General features: G+C 38.9%; 1 protein-coding gene across 9 annotated transcripts in view; it reads left to right on the top strand.

Annotated features, from left to right (window-relative positions):
- The window catches only part of SIPA1L1 (signal induced proliferation associated 1 like 1), a 416,028-nt gene that overhangs the window by 158,050 nt on the left and 237,831 nt on the right, over positions 1–20,147 (top strand). The window contains exon 1 of one of the 9 annotated variants that reach the window (XM_026455899.1): positions 1,068–1,151. The exons of the other annotated variants lie outside the window; for them this stretch is intronic. The gene's annotated coding sequence lies outside the window, so the exon portion shown is untranslated. Of the gene's footprint in view, positions 1–1,067; positions 1,152–20,147 lie in introns of those variants that run through there. 9 annotated transcript variants of the gene reach the window in all.

The raw sequence follows: 20,147 nt of genomic DNA, 5'->3' as shown, positions 1-20,147 counted from the left end.
TTCTCATCTTTTGTTACATTAAAAAATGTCTGATTTTAAGTCTTTTATATCCAATTATTGAGTTGCCTCTGAGATGTGAGTTGATATGTTTTCATTCTGAACCCCTTGCAAAAGTTAAGGCAAATTAGAGAACGTAGGGAAGTCCAGGCTGGGAGTGGTGTCTCATGCCTGTAACCCTAGCACTTTGGGAACCTGAGGTGGGTGGATGGTTTGAGCTCATGAGTTCAAGACCAGCCTGGGCAACATGGCAAAACCCTACCTCTACAAAATATAAAAATCAGCCGGACATGGTAGTGCATGTCTGTGATCCCAGCTACTTGGGAGGCTGAGGTGGGAGGATGGCTTCAGCCTGGGAGGCAAAGGTTGCAGTGAGCTGAGATGGCTCCATTGCATACCAGTTGCACTCTAGCCTGGGTGGTAGCCAGACCTTGTGTTAAAAACAGCAACAACAACAAAAAGCCATAGAGATGTCCAAAAAAAAAGAGAGGCTAATGATTAACATATTCATTCTCTACTGACTTTTTAAAAACATGGACTAAATATAATTATCCAGACAGCTGGTGAAAAACAAATATAGTTCAGTGGATTCCTAGCGAAAACAACTACATGGTCTAAAAATTAGCTAATTTATTTTAAGTCATTATTTATCAGTAGAAAACCATTAAAAATTTGTGGGGGGGGGATTAACTGTAGGTGATCATAAATCTCTTGAAGTCTACCTCAGGAGGCCATGTTAATGGAGTCACAGCAGGATATAGGAGTAGACAAGAAGGCGAAGTTTAAGGTAATTAAGAATAACTCATGTGGCATTTTAATTATAGAAAACGATAATAAAATATAAAGATGGAAGATAGTTGGATAATCCTATGACATCCCTTTATAGATATGTTATAATGGTAGCTGATCGGTATTTTTATGCTTTTAGTATTTATTTGCCACCAAATGGTAAGTGGCACAGGGCTGAACGCTGCCCTCCTAAGTGTTTGCCTTGTTTTTGTTACTTAAGACTAATGAGACCATTGGGACCCTTTATGGAGCTCTGTGCCAGGCCCTGTGCTGAGCAGCTCACATGGCTTATGCCGTGTCATCCTCAGGAGAACCCTGAGAAGCTGATCCTGATGGGCGGGAGAGGAAACAGGCACAGAGAGTAGGTAAGTACTAAGGATTCGAATCTACAGGGTCTGGCTTTACAGCCTTTGCTCTTCAGCTTTTAGCTATAAGATCCCCTAGTTAAATGGGGTGAAAGACTGAGAGGGAAGGGATTGGGAAGACCAAATGAAATAGTGAAGGATATTTTGACCAGAGGTTTAGAAGCTTCAAAATCAAGTGCTGGGTTTAGCAGTTACCCAGTCTCGACCAAGGAAAGAATGGGAACAGTCTCAGTTCAAGGATTCATTATGCTACCAGAACATTTCTTCTGCCAGTTTTTCCCAAGTCAATGTGGTGTAAGTAGCCACTTTTTGTTGCCACTCTTTCCCTGAGTACATCTCTGTCAGTAAAAGTGTGTGGAAATGCGCCTCATTAAACCTGTGCCAGGGGACCAAATCTAAAGAAAGACTTAGACAGGATTAGGTTCAAGGAGAGAAGAATTTAGTACTTTTTTCATAGGGATGAATTAAGACTCTGATGTATTTAACCTCTTAAGCTTTCTGAATGATCTTATGGAGATGAGTCCTTGTTTGGGTTCAAAGAATTGACCCCTCTCCATCTTGTCTCCCTTTCACCCAAATTGAATTGCTTTTAACCAGTTGGTAGATTTTATACTTCTGGAAGAGAATAGGACCTGTAAGGAATTGAGGAATGGTGTTAACATCCTGTCCAGATGGATATTTGTGCCTGGATGTTCATGTTTATACATATTTTTGTGTGTATGTGAATGCACAGGCAGCAGCCAACTCATAGTCAGTCAGACAACTTGTGTGGTATTCTTCCTTTTTACGAACAATTTCAGCTGACAGCTAAGTGCAGATATGATCCTTTATGATATCCAGAGATTTGTTTTACTCTCTCTTTTTGATAAGTGACTTCATACTTGCAGGCCAAAGACATTCAAGTCTTTGGGGGGAGAAAAATCTTAAAGGTGGTCAGAATTTGAGGGCTATTAGAATTTTATTCTTTACCTAAATATAAATATTTGTTTTAGATGGTAGTTTACCTACACCATGCAGAAAACTTATAGATGTTTGGGGTACAGTTTTTCTTTTGTTAATAACAGATGATTATAATTAGAGGCATTTGAGCATGAAACTGGGAGTAGGAAACATACTCTGTGGTATTTTAGGGTGAAGTTGCACATTGCTCTTCGTGCGCACATTGCTCTTTGTGAAAATGTCTCCTAATTAATCTTTCATGTACAGTGTTGCTTACAACATTGTATCATGCATCATGAGACTTCAAAACCAGACCACTTGATTCTATTCTTCTGGAGCCATTGATAATTGTTGGGAGATTACATTTGTATAAAACCTCTGCAGAAATCAAGGGAGGCCTAGCTTTATTGTAGTTTTAACAGTTTGGGCAAATTTAAAATGTGAGTTATGTTTCTGTAGCCTTATTCTTACCTAGACTACTGGTTTACCATCCCATCCCACTCCTGCACCCATTTCATTTTCTGCATTGCCACCAGAGTTTCTGTACAGAAAGCATGTCTAACCATGTCACTCTCCTGCTTAAAACATTTCCAAGGCTCCTCACAGCTCACTGGAGAAAGTTCAGGAGTCTTCATGTGGCCTTCAAGCGCTGTGATGGGAACCTTGCTCAACCATATTATCTATCACCTCCTGTTTGGACCTAGGCCCTTCTGATACACCGTGCTCTCTGTTACCTGTAACCTTCCCTCTGACATCGCTAGGTTGGGCTGCATGCCCCACCTGTGCACTCTGTAGCACCCTGTGTTCGCCTCTTTGGTTGCTCATGTCTGTACTATGTTTGTCTGTTCATATGAGGAAGCTGTGGATTCCTCAAAAGCAGGGGGCTGTGTCATCATTATTTATGTTCCTCTAGCCTGGTGCAGAAATGGACACATACAATAGACACTAGCCTCCGTATGTCTTAATGCAGCCTTGAATGAATGGTGGAGTTGCCCTTTGAGCTCGTGAGTTCCCATCACTACAGGTGTTTCAGGCAGCAGCTGAGAGGACACTGTTGCTTAGAAGTCACTCTGCCTCTCTTTTTGTTATTTTGTTTGATGCTTTTAGTTGGACAGCTTTTTTTTTTTAACTTTCTCATCATTTTTTTTCCTTTTTTAACTTTTTCATTTTTTTATCTTTGATACTCAAATAAATAGCTACTTAAATATTTAAAACCCTTTTAGTAATTAGCATCATATTAACAATTATAAAATGCCCATTATGTGTCAAACATTTTGCTAGGTTCTTTATATGTATTAACACTAATGTTTCCAACAGTATTGGAAGGGGAATGATTTCATAGTGTATCAGAAGGGCCAAGCATTATTTTCATTTTATGATTTTTTAGTAACTGGGACCCGAGAGAGGGAAATTAATCTGCAAGGTTTTACCTGCAGTTGGTGATTATTAGAATCAGGTTTGAAGTCTGGGTTTGAATCTGGACATGATACTCATTTTGCTATCCCAGAAAACTGATGTTTCTGTAACAACTTACCATACAGTAGGAATTCAACAGTTGTCAGGTAGCAGAGACTTGACAGTAGGCTTATTGTTAGTTTGGCAACCAATATTTGAAGTAGAGAGGAATTATCATTTTTTTAAAAAAGTGAACAGACTGAAAATGGAAATGGAATATCTTTGCTTAATGCCTCCATTTGGATTTTGTTTCTAGCTTTAAACAAAACCTATACTTAAGAGTTAAGTTAGAGTAGAGAACATGATCCTGACTCTTCTGCAGTCAGTAGACTTCTGACTTTGCACAAAGACAGGAGTTCCCCTTCCCTTACTTCATCCCAGCCCTGTGGAATTACTATGTTTAGATGAGTGTAATTCATTGCCCATAATCCTTTAGCTATTTTGGAGGGTGGGGGTAGAGAAAGAGGTACAATAACGTTTCCAGAAAAACCAAATAAAATAATGTGTCTCACTTATCAGGTGAGTTGCCATAAAGCAGTTCTACCTTTTAGAAATAAAATGACAGAATATCAGTAGAAGAAGAATACTATTATAGTTAAGTCCATGAAATCCTGTGATGATGGGCAGTGGCAACCAGATATTCGTTTAGAGAAGGGGTCCCCAACCCCTGAGCCATGGACTGGTACCTGTCTGTGGCCTGTTAGGAACTGGGCTGCACAGCAGGAGGTGAGCAGTGAGCAGGCGAGTGAAGCTTCATCTGTATTTACAGCTTCTCCCCATTGCCCATTACCACCTGAGCTCCGCCTCTTGTCAGATCAGTGGTGGCATTAGATTCTTATAGGAGTGCAAACTCTATTGCGAACTGTGCATGTGAGGGATCTAGGTTGTGTGCTCCTTAGGAGAATCTAATGCCTGATGATCTGTCACTGTCTCCCATCACCCCTAGATGGGACATTCTAGTTGCAGGAAAACCTGCTTAGGGCTCCCACTGACTCTACATTATGGTGAGTTGTATAATGATTTTATTATGTATTATAATGTAATAATAATAAAAATAAAGTGCATGATAAATGTAATGCACTTGAATCATCCTGAAACCGTACCCTACTGCCCCCAGAGTGTGGAAAAATTGTCTTCCACGAAACCAGTCTCTGGTGCCAAAAAGATTGGGGACTGCTGGTTTAGGGCATAGACCCCCAAACTGATTCTTATCTGACAGTTCAGCTGGCTTGTAAAACACAAGGAAGCTTTTGTAAATTGCTTGCATTTGTTGTTGTTGATGTTTAACTTCATTTTCCCCCCACATTGCCCATACACCCTCTCTCCAGAGATCTTTCTGTTGGCCCTACTCGCTCTCCCTAATTCAGCACCCAGAGTAGATCAGATGTTTCAAGAACTGGATGTCTTTCCTGCCCAAAGAAAACATTGGAAAACATTTATTTTGATTTAAAAAGATGTTTCATAATCATATGGATGTGCGATTTAGACAGAAAAAGATAGTGAATCATGAAATATTTTTAATACCCTAAATGTATTTGCAACAGTTTTTTTTGCCAAATCTTACCATGTGTACTTTAAATATTCTCCAGCATCTACAATGAAATTTCTGTTTGACTAGTAGGAACAGGTATCTGACTATACAGGGTTTGATTTTCTGTTGGGAAACCACTTCGGGTGGTGGTTCTGTCAAGTCATCAGGAAGGGACCCAGGATCCTGGCTTTCAGCCTTTTTAGTGTAAAGCCTTTGTCCCCAAATCCACAGGAGCTGCAGCCTAGTTGTCTGCAAGAAGAGGGGAAAGGAAAACAGGCAAATGAGACTTTCTGGAATCTCTGCCCATTGACTTCTAGTTGAAACTCCTTGGCCACTGCTGTCTTCAAGGGAGGCTCAAGTGTGGTGTTTAAATGGGCACTTTGCCAGCCCAAATAAAATCAGGGGAGGGAAGTGGAAATTGAGTTTGAAAAAGTTGACTTTCTGCCATCAAATACAACTTTTATTTTTTAAGTCGTGAATCTGCCTAACCATCTTGCCAAAATTTAGAGCGAAGGGTGTTATTTAAGAGTATTTTAAAGAAATATTTCAGCTTTGAACAAATTATTTCCCAGGTCATTTCTATGCTTTCGTAAAATTCTTAATGCACTGTTATTACTCTCCAATAAGTAATCTTTTAAATCTATAAATATTATTTGGGGTTTAAAAATAGAACAAGATTGATATTACATGCTACAAATTAATAAATTTGTGCATATTAAGAACTCCTTTGGGTAGCTACACTCTCATCCAGTACCAAATTCTGCCATGATCTTCTGATGGCATAGTGGTCTTTCTTCCCTCTGGATTTTTCTGCCTGGTAAGTTCTCTACATGAAAAGTTCTGCTTACTCTCCTTCAACCTGGAAACTTCTGTTGATCCTTCAGGTTTCACGTCTTCTGCTCAACCTTCTATTCACGTACATGCTATTTTCCCTCCCCTCCTCATCACCTTCTGACTGGTTTAGTGGCTCAGGTGCTCCTGGCTGGTTTAGTGGCTTAGGTGTTCCTACTGAATGTTCCCTGGTCTCTGCCTGCCGCATCACAGAGAGGAAGTTCAGCAGTGGTGATATGGAGAAAATGAAATAGTTCCTGTAACTACTCCAAACAGTGCCTGACTTCTCATAGGAAGCATGCATTCTGTATATCCATAATTTTTTCACATTGCATTGCAGTAACTTCTCTGCTTTTCTCAGTGATAAATTCTTGGAGGGCAGTTGCTATGGTGTGTTAGAGCTCTTCCTGGCATCCATGCATGGTGTGTAGGGCATGGTAGGTACCCATTAAATATGTAATGAATGAGGGTGCATGGGTGAGCAGGAAGAGGAGAAAGGAAGACTACCCAGAGCTCTCCAGTGTCCACTTTCACTCTTCTCGGCCACTGGGGACATGAGGAAGTTAGATCTGCGGATCCCAGAGGTAAAGAATGAGGTGAGGAACAGCAGTTTTCCACCATGCTTTGTTGTATTGAATGAGCTGGACTTCATGCGGATACCAGGGCATAATTGAGAACTATAACTATCTGTCATTGGAAGACTCAGTGTAGGAGATCTGTATTCATTTGCTCAAGTTGTTCATTTAACACTTGAATATCTGCTATGTGCTGGGTTCTAGAGCTGCAAAAGAGAACAAGAGTAGTCTTTACCTTTAGGATTTTCCGGGGAAGTTGGGGGGAGGGGGGAGACAGATACATACACATACACCCCATCCTCAGTGTGTTAGGACCATGACAAAATCAAGGCTTTTGGTGCAGATGCTGTGCTTTCACTTCTCATGGTTGACACTTTTTGAATCTTAAAGTCTGATGGTTCAGATATCTAGAAAAGGAGACGTCTGGCTTTGCTCTGCCCTCTGACACACTGTTTGGTTTATCTTTAGGCATGGTGGAGGGGGCCAGAACTGCAGGCTAATGAGAGAAGGCAGACCTTGTTAGTGACATGTAGAAATGGGCACATCTGCTATTTTTACTTTCATTACTGGTTATTAATAGTTTATTAAATGGAGTTTACTGAATTACTGTTATTTTGGCTTAAATATATGTATAATTTATGTAGTTCTATATTTATAGATGTGTTTTCGGAGGTGTATTTGTTTTAGCATTTCACTCTGTCCTGGAAGTGATTTTTCAAATGTGGATATTAAAATTGATAGTACATAATTTCCCAAGTAGTACAGCAGACTAGTGCCAACCTTATACCACTGTTGTAGTACCCTTGAAAAATAATTTTTAAAAAGCCTGTAAAAGTTCCCAGTGCTTTGAGGCTTCTTCAAAATTGAGAATGATGAAAATTTTCAAAATTATCAGTTGGTGCCATAATCATCTGTAAGAGATGTTATAATAGGAGATTCATGGCTTTCCTTTATTTTCCTGTTTCTGAACACAAAATTCAAAAGAAAACTTTCTTCATTGTCATTGAGACTCTTTTGGTCAGTGTGGGCTGTGAACTTGTACTTTGTGAAGAGAGGAGTACTGTGAAGAAGCTCGAAAATCCTGTAGGTTTTTGTTGGCATCTTCTTCTGGATGGTATTCATGTACTCTGCACGCCATTGAAAATATGCTCTGTTTTTCATAAAACATGCTCATTCTTTTATACTGAGCACTCGGAAATTGGTTTCCCCAGACCATTTTAGTGGAGAATGGCCTGCTTTTATCAGTTATGTGAAGAAGTGAATTCCAGGCTCCTCAGCTGCACGATGGCTCCTTGTTCACAGCTGCTCCTCTTGCCTCTGTGGAAGACGCCTGCTGCTAAGAGAAGCTTTGTGTGTTGTGTATAAAATGAACTTTGTTTGCACCATTCCGCAAGCAACTTAAACTGCTTAGGAGTCCAGCCAGACATTCCTTCCCAGTTGATCATTTAAATGGAGGTCAAATTTAGAACCCAACTTATATTCGTTTAAAAATAGACATTGCCTTTAGAAAGCTGACCTTTGGTATATTTGGGGCCTAGGGATCTGATAGGCTATCTCTCATGATGTACATCACTCTGTTTTAGACTCTGAAAGGCAGTATGCCTTTGAAGCTATGAAGTCAGTGTGCTTGTAACGTGGGACCCAGTCTGTGTACTTCTTCAGTGTGCTTCCTCAATCTGCTTCTTCAGTCCACGCTCATTACTTCCAGGAAATTCATGAGAAGATGAGAGATTATTCATTATAGAATTGAGTCTAGTTTCTCTACACTAATTTTATTGGATATTTTCCAGTTTGAATAGGAAAGGTTAGAGAACATGGAAAGAAAAGTTAACAGGTTAATTTTAAGGTGATAAGACCATCGTACTGATATATTCTTCATGTGATTTAGGTGAGTCAGGATTTTTTCCTCTGGAGAGTGCGTAAATCAGGGATGTGCACTTTTGGCTTCCCTGGGCCACACTGGAAGAATAAGAATTGTCTCAGGCCACACATAAAGTGCACTAACACTAATGACAGCTGATTAGCTTTAAAAAAAAAAAAAAAAAGAAGAAGAAGAAAAAGAAAAACAGAAAAATCGCCAACAAATCTCATAACGTTTTAAGAAGTGCATGAATTTGTGTTGGGCCGCATTCAAAGCTGTCTTGGGCTGCATATGGCCCACGGGCTGTGGGTTGGACAGGCTTGTAAATGTTGTTAAACCTACAGACGAGAAAGGTAAGACTAGTGGCATCTCTCATGGGGCTGGAAGTCAGTTTATCACATGTTACGACTTAAGATTATTCATTTATGCAAGCGAATAATCAGTTATCAAAACATGGAGGGATTCTTTCAAGCCTAATTTATCACACACAAGTCTAAGGTTTACATAGAGTGTGTTAAACAGATACGTTAATAGGGTAAGATTGGAGTAGAGAAGGTTATTGCTGACTTTTTAATTATCAGAGAAGTGAACGTGTATTGAGCTTGCGTAGATATAAATTATTGCCTAAAATTTCCACTAAAATTGAAACAAAGTGGTAATAAGTTATTTTGATTTCATTAAAAAAAAAACCTTGAAGGACAATTTTTTTTCTTCATGATTTAACAATGTTACTTAGGCATTTATTTTGATGCAGGAAAACATGTATTTATTTCTGGACACCACTTTTCTTGTAGTCTTAATAATTATTATCTTAACCAACACCTTTGTATAATAGTTTCCTTGAGGCTGATACCTTTTAATGGTGTCAGTGCTTAACATTATGTCTTTTCAGCAACACAAAATTATATATTATTTTGTGACTAACTGTGCTTATAATGTTATTTTTTTACATCAAAATAAGTATTTTTAAAAAAGAAAATGTGGGTTGTTTAACTTGTATTTTATTTATAAGAGGATATATTGTCGATGTTATTATAATAATTGACGTGTTTCCAACAGAGGACCTCTGTGAATATTTTTGCATTGCCCACACAGGTAATGTGTGAACATCTCCAAGATTACTGTGCCATTAACTAGCTCCCACAAAGTGTCATACAGGGACATTATTTGAAACACTTGTGGAAACATTTTGAAGCATTTATTATTTTTTCTTTGTTGTACACCTATTTGAACAAAAGCAAAATAATTGCTTGCAATAGTTACTTTTCATAGTAACATAAATGCTGAATCTATAAAAAGTAGAATTTCTTTATAAAGATGATCTTAGGTATTAGCTGCCTAATATTGAACATACATCATAGAGAACATTTGCAAAGGTAGCAGTTTAATAGGAATGAACATGCTTGTTCCTGATACTGGGAAGTTTGCTTATGTAACTTAGTAGCAATGATATTTATCATATCCTAATTTTTTATAATACTCTGTATATCACTGAGTGTTTAAGTAGTTACCCTTTTTAATCCTCAGAGTCCTCCCTTCAAACAGGACATCGATATTTAAAAACAAAAATAAATTAAATCCACCTATTAATATATTTCTAACTTATTGGAAAGGAAATGTCAACTACTAATTGATTTTCAGTGGTCTCTTAATTTCAATTTTGTTTTTCCTTCATTATAGCAGAATACTCAAGCAAACTAAGTGTGGCTCTTGGAAACTCTGAACTGTCTTTGGGCACAGTTCTCTGAAGTTTAAATTCCAATTGTTCCTTTTGGTGATCATCATTCATTCTTCTTTTTCCTCTTGAGTCCCTTCTATGTGTCAGGCCTTAGGCTCTGGGGACACTATTTCTCCAAACTGACACTGTACTTATCTTCATGGAACTTAATGGCTTAGTGGAAGAGACATGAAACAAATATGGACATATGAACTGTAATAAGTGCTCTAGAAGCAATATAAGCGATAGTATTAGGGAGCAACCTGATTGTTGTTTTGAGACAGTCTCACTCTGTCGCCCAGACTGGAGTATAGTGGGGCGGGCAATCACGGCTCACTGCAGCCTTGACCTCCTGAGCTCAAGCAATCCTCCCACCTCAACCCCCCAAGTAGCTGGGACAATAGGCATATGCCACCACACCCGGGTAATTTTTGTATTTTTTGTAGAGATGGGGTTTCGCCATGTTGCCCAGTTACTTTTTTTGCCTAAAATTTCCACTAAAATGGAAACTCCTGGGCTCAAGTGCTCAGCCTGACTTGGCTTCTCAAAGTGCTGAGATTACAGGCGTGAGCCACCATTTCAGGCCTGATGTTTTATTTCAAACACACACACACACACCCACCCCGCCCCCACACACACCCTTCTCCCCTCCATGAAGAGTTGGCATTTGTAGGCTATATTTTCAGTAAATTGTAAATAAAGAGAATTATGAGAATTTACCTGATAATCCTCCTTTATTATAGTTCAGGTTGTGTGTGTGGGAAAAATGCTCTCCTGTTTCTGCTAATCCAAATCTGTCTCCCCTCTGTCACCTAATGATCTGACTGTATTTGAACCTGTGTAATGGTGAGGCACCATGGCAGCCAGCATTGGCCGAGACGCCCGTCCCTGACAACAAAGTCTTTGTTTGGCTACATTGAGAAATATTGGCTACTACCAAGGCTGAGTGCAAAGAGGGTGGTATAGTAACTCATTTCTTCGTGCTAGCAGCCTGATGGCACAGTTACAGCAAGGATTTGGCAGCAAGGAGCAAGTGTGGATTGCTTGAAGTTTCAAGGGGAGATGAGGCAGGAGAGAATTTAGAACTGTGGTGTTGGTTTTATTAGTTTAGAAGTTTTAATCTTCAATATAGCCTTGGTTTTTCCCAGCAGCATAAAGGGTCAACTTGATGCCCTATTGAAAAAGAGCCAGAGTGGGGTTTACAGGTGGCAATTTTAGCGTGTTCCTTTTCTTTAAGAAAAATCTTTGACTCTGAAAGAGCTTGACAGAGCTATTTAATAGTGTGGACATCTGTTGAGGCAGATAGCAGTTTTCTTGGATATAGATCATATTAATATAAACTCTGGATAAACAACCTCTGCTGTCTGGTTCAGACTTGAAGACTGTATGATAGGACCAGGCCTGTGCATTAGCTCTTTACTGGTCAAAACGTTCGTGAGTGAAAGCCACTCTTATTTTTCAGAGACAAGATCTCACTCTGTCTCCCAGGGCACAGTTGTGGTTCACTGCAGCCTCAATCTCCCAGGCTCAAGCGATCCATCTCAGCTTCCCAAGTAGCTGGGACCATGGGCATGTGCTACCATGCCTGGCTAGATTTTTTTTTTTTTTTTTTTTAATGTAGGGATGGGGCCCACTCTGTTGCCCAGGCTGGTCTCAAACTCCTGGGCTCAAGCAATTCTGCCACCTTGGCCTCCCAGAGTGCTGGGATTACAGGCATGAGCCACTGTACCCAACCAGTAAATAGCATTTTCATATATTTACCTTCTTTTTTGTTGTCCTGGAAGGCAGAATCTGGGATCTCTTTTTATTTCTGTAACTGTTCTCCAAATTCCAACTCAATTTATATCAAAAGAGTATGTCTGTGGTGGCTGCCCCTTTATCCCTTCCCTGAAACATAGGTATTTTTTTTTTTAGAGACAGGGTCTTGCTCTGTCACCCAGGCTGGAGTGCAGTGGCGTGACTGTAGCTGTGTAGCTTACTACAGCCTTGAACTCCTGGGCCCAAGCAATTTTCCTGCCTCAGCCTCCTGAGTAGCTAGCACTACAGCTGCCCAACCCTCCACGCCTCCAATTGTTTTATTTTTTGTAGTGACGGGATTTTGCCATGTTACCCAGGCTGGTCTTGAATCCTGGGCTCAAGCGGTTTTCCCCACTCACCCTCCCAAAGTGCTGGGATTACAGGTGTGAGCTCCTGCACCTGGTGAAAATAGTTATTGAAGAACTACTAGGGCAGGTGGGAGGTCTTGTTCTACTGCTATGTTTGTGAACAATACAAATTCAATTATTTTTGTGTATGTGACTTACAGGGACTGGCAAAACAATTAAATTGGTTGACCAGGGTGACTGAGGAGACTTTCATTATGTTTCTCCGAGGACATAATATTAAACAACAAAAAAAGTATTTTGACAAAGTATCATCACCAAAGTATCCCTCATCATAATATATAGCACAGGCTGGAAACTTAGATTATTGTTTCTTATCTAAAAGCAGTTAGTAGAACAAAGGTTATGCATGTTCTATTAGCAGTGAAGCTGATACTATAAAGTCTATATAATTTTATTCAAATGGATTAAGAAAATTAACATGTGTTTATATTTGGAACACGTGGTCAGATATTTTATGATGAATAAATTTTAATTCAGCAAATATTTGTGTTACTCCTTAAATGATAGATTCAGCATTTTGTTTGTTTTTTAATATTATAAAGGAACTTTATACTCCTGATCACTGATAATGTGGGCAGGCCAGCCTGAAGGGACTCCATGATTCAGTCTTTACCGTACAATAGCACAGGGGCTTTTGCTTTTAAACACGAGTTCTCTGATTGGGTAATGCGTGTGTGAGTGCTGAAAAATCTCTAGAATGGAGGCTTTGAAAGGTTATCAGTTTTACACCTTCTTGTCCTATTCGGATGCCTTTAATTCTTGTTTCGTTTTATTTTGTTTTGCCTTCTAGCAGCAGTTAGAATCTTCATTGAATTGTTGAATAGAAATGGTAACAGTGGATGTCCTTGTTTTGTTCCTGATGTTAGAGGGAAAGCTTTCAGTCTTTTACTGTTGATATGATGTTCGTTTAGGCTGAGGAAGTTCCCTTATGTTCCTGGTTTACTAAGGCTTTTGTTTTTTCTTTTTAAATCATTAGTGGTGTTGAATTAAGTTTTTCAAGTGCCTTGTATATATTGATAAAATTGTGTGGCTTTTTGTCCTTTATTAATATGTTGTATTAATTGATTTTTGGAGGTTATGATAATTGATTTTTGGATGTTAAACCATACTTGCTAGGATGAATCCCATTTGGTTATAGTATCTAATTGAGATCTTCTCTTCTCTTTCTCCTCCCCCTCCTCCTCCTCCTCCTCCTCCTCCTCCTCCTCCTCCTCCTCCTCCTCCGAGTCAGGGTCTTGCTCTGTCACCCAGGCTGGAGTGCAGTGGTATGATCTTGGCTTATTGTAGCCTCAACCTCCTAGGATCAAGTGATCCTCCCACTTCAGCCTCAGTAGTAGCTGGGACTATAGGCATATACCACCTCATCCAGCCAATTTTTAAAATTTTTTGTAGAGATGGGATCTTACTATGTTGCCCAGGCTGGTTTCTCCTGCATCAGCCTCCCAAGTAGCTGGGACTACAGTCGTGCACCACCATGCCTGGCTAATTTTTGTGTTTTTAATAGAGACGGGGTTTCACTGTGTTTAGCCAGGCTGTTCTCAAACTCCTGACCTCGTGATCTGCCTGCCTCGGCCTTTCAAAGTGCTGGGATTACAGGCATGAGCCACTGTGCCTGGCCCAGGGTGGTCTTGAACTCTTGGGCTCAGATGATCCTCCCACCTTGGACTCCTAAAAGTGCTAGGATTACTGGTGGGAGCCACTGCACCCAGACAGAGGATTTTTTTAAATGAGAATTTTTGTTTGTAAATTGCTGAGGAACACTGGTTCATTGTTTTCTTATTTTGTAATGTTCTTGTTTGGCTTTAGTATTGTAATATAGACTGAGTTGGGAAGTGTTGTTTCTTTCTCTGTTTTCTAGAAGAGTGTGTGAAGAATTGGCATTGTTTCTTTACGTATCTGATAGAATTCCATGGTGAAGCCATGTAGGCCTGGTATTTTCTTTGTGGGAAGATTTTTAATTAGTAACTCAAATCTTATTTTAGGTATATTGAGATTTTCTGTTTCTTCTTGAGTCAGTATTGGTTATTTATGTCTCTCTAGGAATTTGTCCATTTTATCTAATTTGTCTAATTTGATGGCATACCGTTTTTATATTTTCTTTTTATATATTTAAAATACATTTTATACTGTCGGGTCAATAGTGATGCTCCCTCATTTATTCCTGACTTTGGTAATTTGCGGGGGAGGGTAATTTTCTTTTTTTCTTGGTCAATCTAAGTAAAGGTTTGTCTATTTTATTTACTTTTTCAAAGAACCAGCTTTTGGTTTTATTGACTTTTCTCTTACTATTTTTCTATTTTCAGTTTCATTGGGTTTTACTCTAAACTTTAACTTCTTTCTTTCAGCTTGCTTGGGGTTACTTTACTGTTTAGTTTCCTAAAGTGAGGACAATTGAGATCTTTCTTATTTTCTAAAATAAGTTTAAGTTTAAAGCTATACAATTCTCAGCTGTGAGCAATGTTTCACACCTGTAATCCCAGCACTTTGAGAGGCTAAGGTGGGAGGATCATTTGAGGCCAGGAGTTCGAGACTAGCCTGGGTAACATAGCGAGACTCTGTCTCTACAAAAAAAAAAAAAAACAATTCAGCTGGGTTCAGTGGCATGTGCATGAGGCCCCAACTACTTGGGAGGCTGAGTTGGGAGGATTGCTTGAGACTGCTGTAGTTAGCCATGCTACTGCACTCTAGCCTGCAAGACCCTGTCTAAAAAACAAACAAAAAAAAAAAAACAAACAAAAAAAACTATAAAATTGTCTTTAGCCACAGCTTTAGCTGCATCCCATAAATTTTGATGTTTTATTTTTGTTTTTATTCAGTGTAAGATATTTTTAAATTTTTGAGCTGGGTGTGGTGGCATATGCCTATGGTCCCAGCTACTCAGGAAGCTGAAACAGGAGGATCACTGAGCCGAGGAGTTCAAGGCCATTCTGGGCAACATGGTGAGGCTCCATGTCTAAAGATAAAAATTATAATAATGATAACAATAAATATATTTCTTAATTTTGCTTGTGATTTTTTTTCTTTAACCCATGGGTTGTTTGGATGTTATTGTTTGATTTTCAAGTATTTGGAGATTTCTCAGATTTCTTTTGATTGTTAATTTTAATTCTTTGTATTCAGCAAATATATTTTATATTATTTCGATCCTTCTAAATTTGAGACTTGTTTTGTGACATTGCAAATGGTCTAACCTGGACCTTAAAAAGAATGTGTATTCTGCTGTTGTTGGATGAAGTTTTCTATAGATGTCAATTAAGTCAGTATGGTTAATTATACTGTCTAGTGTTTATACCCTTGCTGATATTTTGTCTGGTTGTTCTATCAATTATTTAGAGTGGGATTTTGAAATCTTAATTATTGATGAATTGTCTCTCTCCTTCCAGTTCTGTTCATTTTTGTTTCATTTGTTTTGGTGCTCTGTTGTTAGGTTGCATGTAGGTTTTTAATTGTTATATTTCACTGATGACCCTTTTATCATTATAAATTGTCCCTCTTTTTCTCCATTAATGTTTTTATCTTAAAGTAAAAAGAGAATCCTTTAATAACGATCCTGGGCCGGGCATGGTTGCTCACGCCTGTAATCCCAGCACTTTGGGAGGCTGAGGCGGGCGGATCATGACATCAGAGGATTGACACCACCCTGGCCAACATGTTGAAACCCACCTCTATTAAAAATACAGAAATTAGGGGGCATGGTGTTGTATGCCTGTAATCCCAGCTACTCAGGAGGCTGAGGCAGGAGAATCACTTGAACCCAGGAGGCAGAGGTTGCAGTGAGCTGAGATCATGCTACTGCACTCCAGCCTGGGTGATAAGAGCAAAACTCTTGTCTCAAAAAAAAAAAAAAAAAAACAAAAGAAAGAAAATCCTACAGTTTTATTTATTTTTATTAAGATGGGGTCTTGCTATATTGCCCAGGCTGGTCTTGAACTCCTAGACTCAAGGAATCCTTGTCCCTTGGCCTTCCAGAGTGCTGGGGATTACAGGTGTGAACCACTACACCTGGCCTATACTGTTCTAAATGATCATACATGTATACAATTCCAGGAATTTAAACACATGTATGGATTTTTGTGACTTTCCTTATAATAGAGATTCAGAAGTGTTTTGTAACCCCCTAAAACTCCCTCCCTTTATAGTCACTCCTTTGCCTGCCCGTAATCCCTGGCAACCCCTGATCTGCGGTCCATTCCTGTAGTTTTTTCTTTTGAAGAATGTCACTTAACTTAATAAATTGGGATGTCATATAAATGGAACCATACAGTATATAATCTTCCAAGACTAGCTACTTTCACTAAGCTTGCCTTTGAGATTCATCCAAGCTGTTGCATGTATCAGTATTTCCTTTTTATTGCAGGATATTCCATTGTGTGGATATACCAATTTGCTTATACAATCACCTGTTGAAGGACACTTGAGTTGTTTCCAGTTTTGAGTGATTGTGAATAGAGCTGCTATAAACATTTGTGTCCAGATTTTTCTGTTAATGTAAGCTTTCCCTTCTCTAAGATAGATGCCCAGGTGTGTGATTTCTGAGTCATAGGGTAAGTGCTTTATGAGAAACTGCCAAACCACTTTCAAGAGTGACTGTATCATTTTTTGTTCCCACCAGCAGTGTTGGAGAGTTCCCATTTCCCATTCTTGCCACCACATGGTATTGCCAGTATTTTAAATTTTGGCCATTTTAATAGGTGTGAGCAGGATCTTCTTATGACTTTAATTTTCATCTCGCTAATGGCTAATGGTGGTTTCACACATCTTTCACGTATTTGTCATCTTTATACCTCTTTAGTAGAGTTTCCTCTTTAAGCTTGAAATTTTCTATGTTAACCTTTTCTGAGAAATCTTATTTTAGGTACACTTAAAAATACAATCTTTTCTTGATAACAAAGTCATTGTATGAACTGTAATTTTCATATGGGTTTGGAATTACAGGGAAGCTAGCAATGACTATTGAGTGGTGTAAGGCTGCTTATGTCTCTTTCAGGCATTCCGTTTCTGCTGTTAGCATGCCGGATTCTGGCAGTGGTTCCACTTCCATTCCCTTTTTGGTTTACTGCTTTTGTGAAATGATCATGAATAAGGCTGTAAGAATCATGTTTGAAAAAATATAGTGAAGTGCTTCTCAGTAAATTCCCCAAGAGCTCTTCTCTAAGGAAAGTACATAAACTCTGTAACATCTGTTTTAGTGCTCCTCCAAACTGGGGGCCCTGAAATTCATCTGAGGAGTCTATAAGTGTGAATCTGTGTGTGCAGTGAGCATTGTGTACCAGCTGAATAAACAGTATTCTGTGCAATACATATTCTACTATTTTCAGAATTACATGGATGCTATTGAACAATCTTGCATTTGGGTAGTTTTTGTTTTTTCTTTATGTAATTTGCCTACCAACTCTTTTGCTGCTTTTTCTAGTCCATGATGTGGTGAGTAGAATTTTTCAGATGGAGCTTTCTTGATAAGTGAGGTGTTGCTGTTTGTGACTAGTCAGGACAGGATGAAGTAGGCTTTTTGTTTGTGCTGTTTAACCATAGGTTATCAAATGTTCTTTAAAAGGCTTATATTAATTTATTAATTTTTGATGATGCAGTATTGCATACTTTTGCTGAAAAGCATTTTGGGAAAATTGGGATACTTCAGATTCTTCAAATGATAGGGTTTATATGATTTGTCATTAACACTAACCTAACAAGTGACAAGAAAAAGTGTATTCCTCAAGTTGTTATTGCATTAAAAGAAACATTTAACATGGTTTGCAGGGTCGATTCTTTCCCACATTCATCAAGTCATTTTGATGCTTTTATTATAAATAAAACTTGATTAGTAGATTGTTGGTTTAATCAAAGATTATAAAAATAGAAAAGGAGGTGGCACGTGCTTGTAGCTACCTGGTAGGTTGAGGTGGGAGGACCACCTGAGCCTGGGGAGGTTGAGGCTGTAGTAGGCTGTGATCGTGTCACTGCATTCCAGCCTGGTTTGACACAGTGAGACCCTGTCTCAAAAAAATATTTATCTATACAGAGAGAGAAAAGGAAACTGTTCCTATGTATGTAATTTATATAAGCACAACATCTGCTTGTGTATTGTTGACCAGACTTTTTCTGAAGTTTTTAAAGTACTTTGCTGCTTTGCATGCCTCATCCTGTCAAGCAGGTTCTCGTTTAAGGAATATATAATTGTATCATAATATGGTAATTTGTTATGCAAGTATCATATCTTAAATTATCAATCTAACAGCTTTATTTTCCTCGGTTATTTTTGGTTCTCATTTCAGGATGTGAAATAGGGTAGCAATAGAAATTAGCAAAAGGAAAAAAAGGTAATTGATGTGCTAAATAATCATTGCCCTAATTTTAGTTATGAGATATTCAGGGTTGTAATTTGTTTTGGGGGCCTTTTTTGGTTTGTTTTGTATCACATTTACTTAGATTCTCAGTTTCTTCATGATGTGTCCCACCAGAAACCATTCAGTTCCTAACCATTTCTCATTAAAATAAGCCCTAAGGTTCTTTTATATTGAAGAATTATACCAAATTTGTTAGAAATTAAAATCTTTGCATAAACTTTAAAATATCTATCATAAACTTGCTAATATTAGTTGAATTAGTCTAAACATTCCTTTTTTTGACATTTGGAGGTAGTGTTTGAGTGTCATTGAGGTTAACTAGAAAAAGGAAGACATTGATAAGTTGAACATTAAAATTAAGAATTTCTCTTCAACAGAATAAAAATTAAGAGAAAAAAAGCAAGCTACAGAGTGGGAGGAAATATTTGCAGCACGTACATCCAACAGAACACTCATAACCACAATACTTAAAGAGCTACAAATCAATAAAAGCCTGACACTCCCTCCTTCTTGCCTTCCCCCAGCCAAAGATCTAAGACTTGAAGCAATTCACAAAAGAAGATGCTCGTTTGGACAATAAAATAAGCCTCTTAAAAGGCTCTCGAAATCATATGGTGGAAGTGCAAATTAAAGCCACAGTTGTATTATTACATTCTTACTGGTAGAACGAATGAAAAAGATAAACCCAAGTCTAGAGCAACTGGACAACTCTGCTAGTGGAAGTATAAATTGCAACTTATACACCCTGCTAGTGGGAGTAAAATTGCTAGAATTTTTGACCCAGCAGTTCCTCTACCAGGTGTACAGATCCAACGGAAACACACACATCTGTGCCCCAAAGAATATGCCAAAAGTGTTTACAGCAGCATTATTTGTGCTTGCATCAAACTAGAATGAAACAAAATGTTCATCAAAAGTTAGAAGGGGGCAGGGTGCAGTGGCTCACTCCTGTAATCCCATCACTTTGGGAGGCCAAGGTGGGCGGGTCACCTGAGGTCGGGAGTTTGAAACCAGCCTGACCAACATGAAGAAACCCCATCGCTACTAAAAATACAATATTAGCTGGGCGTGGTGGCACATGCTTATAATCTCAGCTACTCAGGAGGCTGAGGTAGGATAATTGCTTAAACCTGGGAGGCGGAGGTTGTGGTGAGCCAAGATCGCGGCATTGCACTCCATCCTGGGCAACAAGAGTGAAACTCCATCTCCAAAAACAAAACAAAACAAAACAAAAACATTAAAAGGGGCCGAGTGCAGTGGCTCAGGCCTGTAATCCCAGCACTTTGGGAGGCCAAGGTGAGAGGATTGCTTCAGCTCAGGAATTTGAACCAGCCTGGGGAACATAGTTAGATGTCATCTCTACAAAAAATTTTAAAAATTAGCTGGGTGCAGTGGTGTGCACCTGTGGTCCCAGCTACTTGGGGGACTGAGGTGGGAGGATTGCTTGAGCCCAGGAGGTCGAGGCTACAGTGAGCCATGTTCAAGCCACTGCACTCCAGCCTGGGTGACAGAGCCAGACCCTATCTCAAAAATAAACAGATAAAAATAAATATATACGAAGAGAAAAGATAAATGGAG

The sequence above is a fragment of the Piliocolobus tephrosceles genome, chromosome 6 (assembly GCF_002776525.5).
Source record: "Piliocolobus tephrosceles isolate RC106 chromosome 6, ASM277652v3, whole genome shotgun sequence".
Taxonomy (NCBI): Eukaryota; Metazoa; Chordata; class Mammalia; order Primates; family Cercopithecidae; genus Piliocolobus; species Piliocolobus tephrosceles.
The sequence above is the reverse complement of the archived record's forward strand: the minus strand, read 5'-3'. Positions and strand labels throughout refer to the sequence as shown.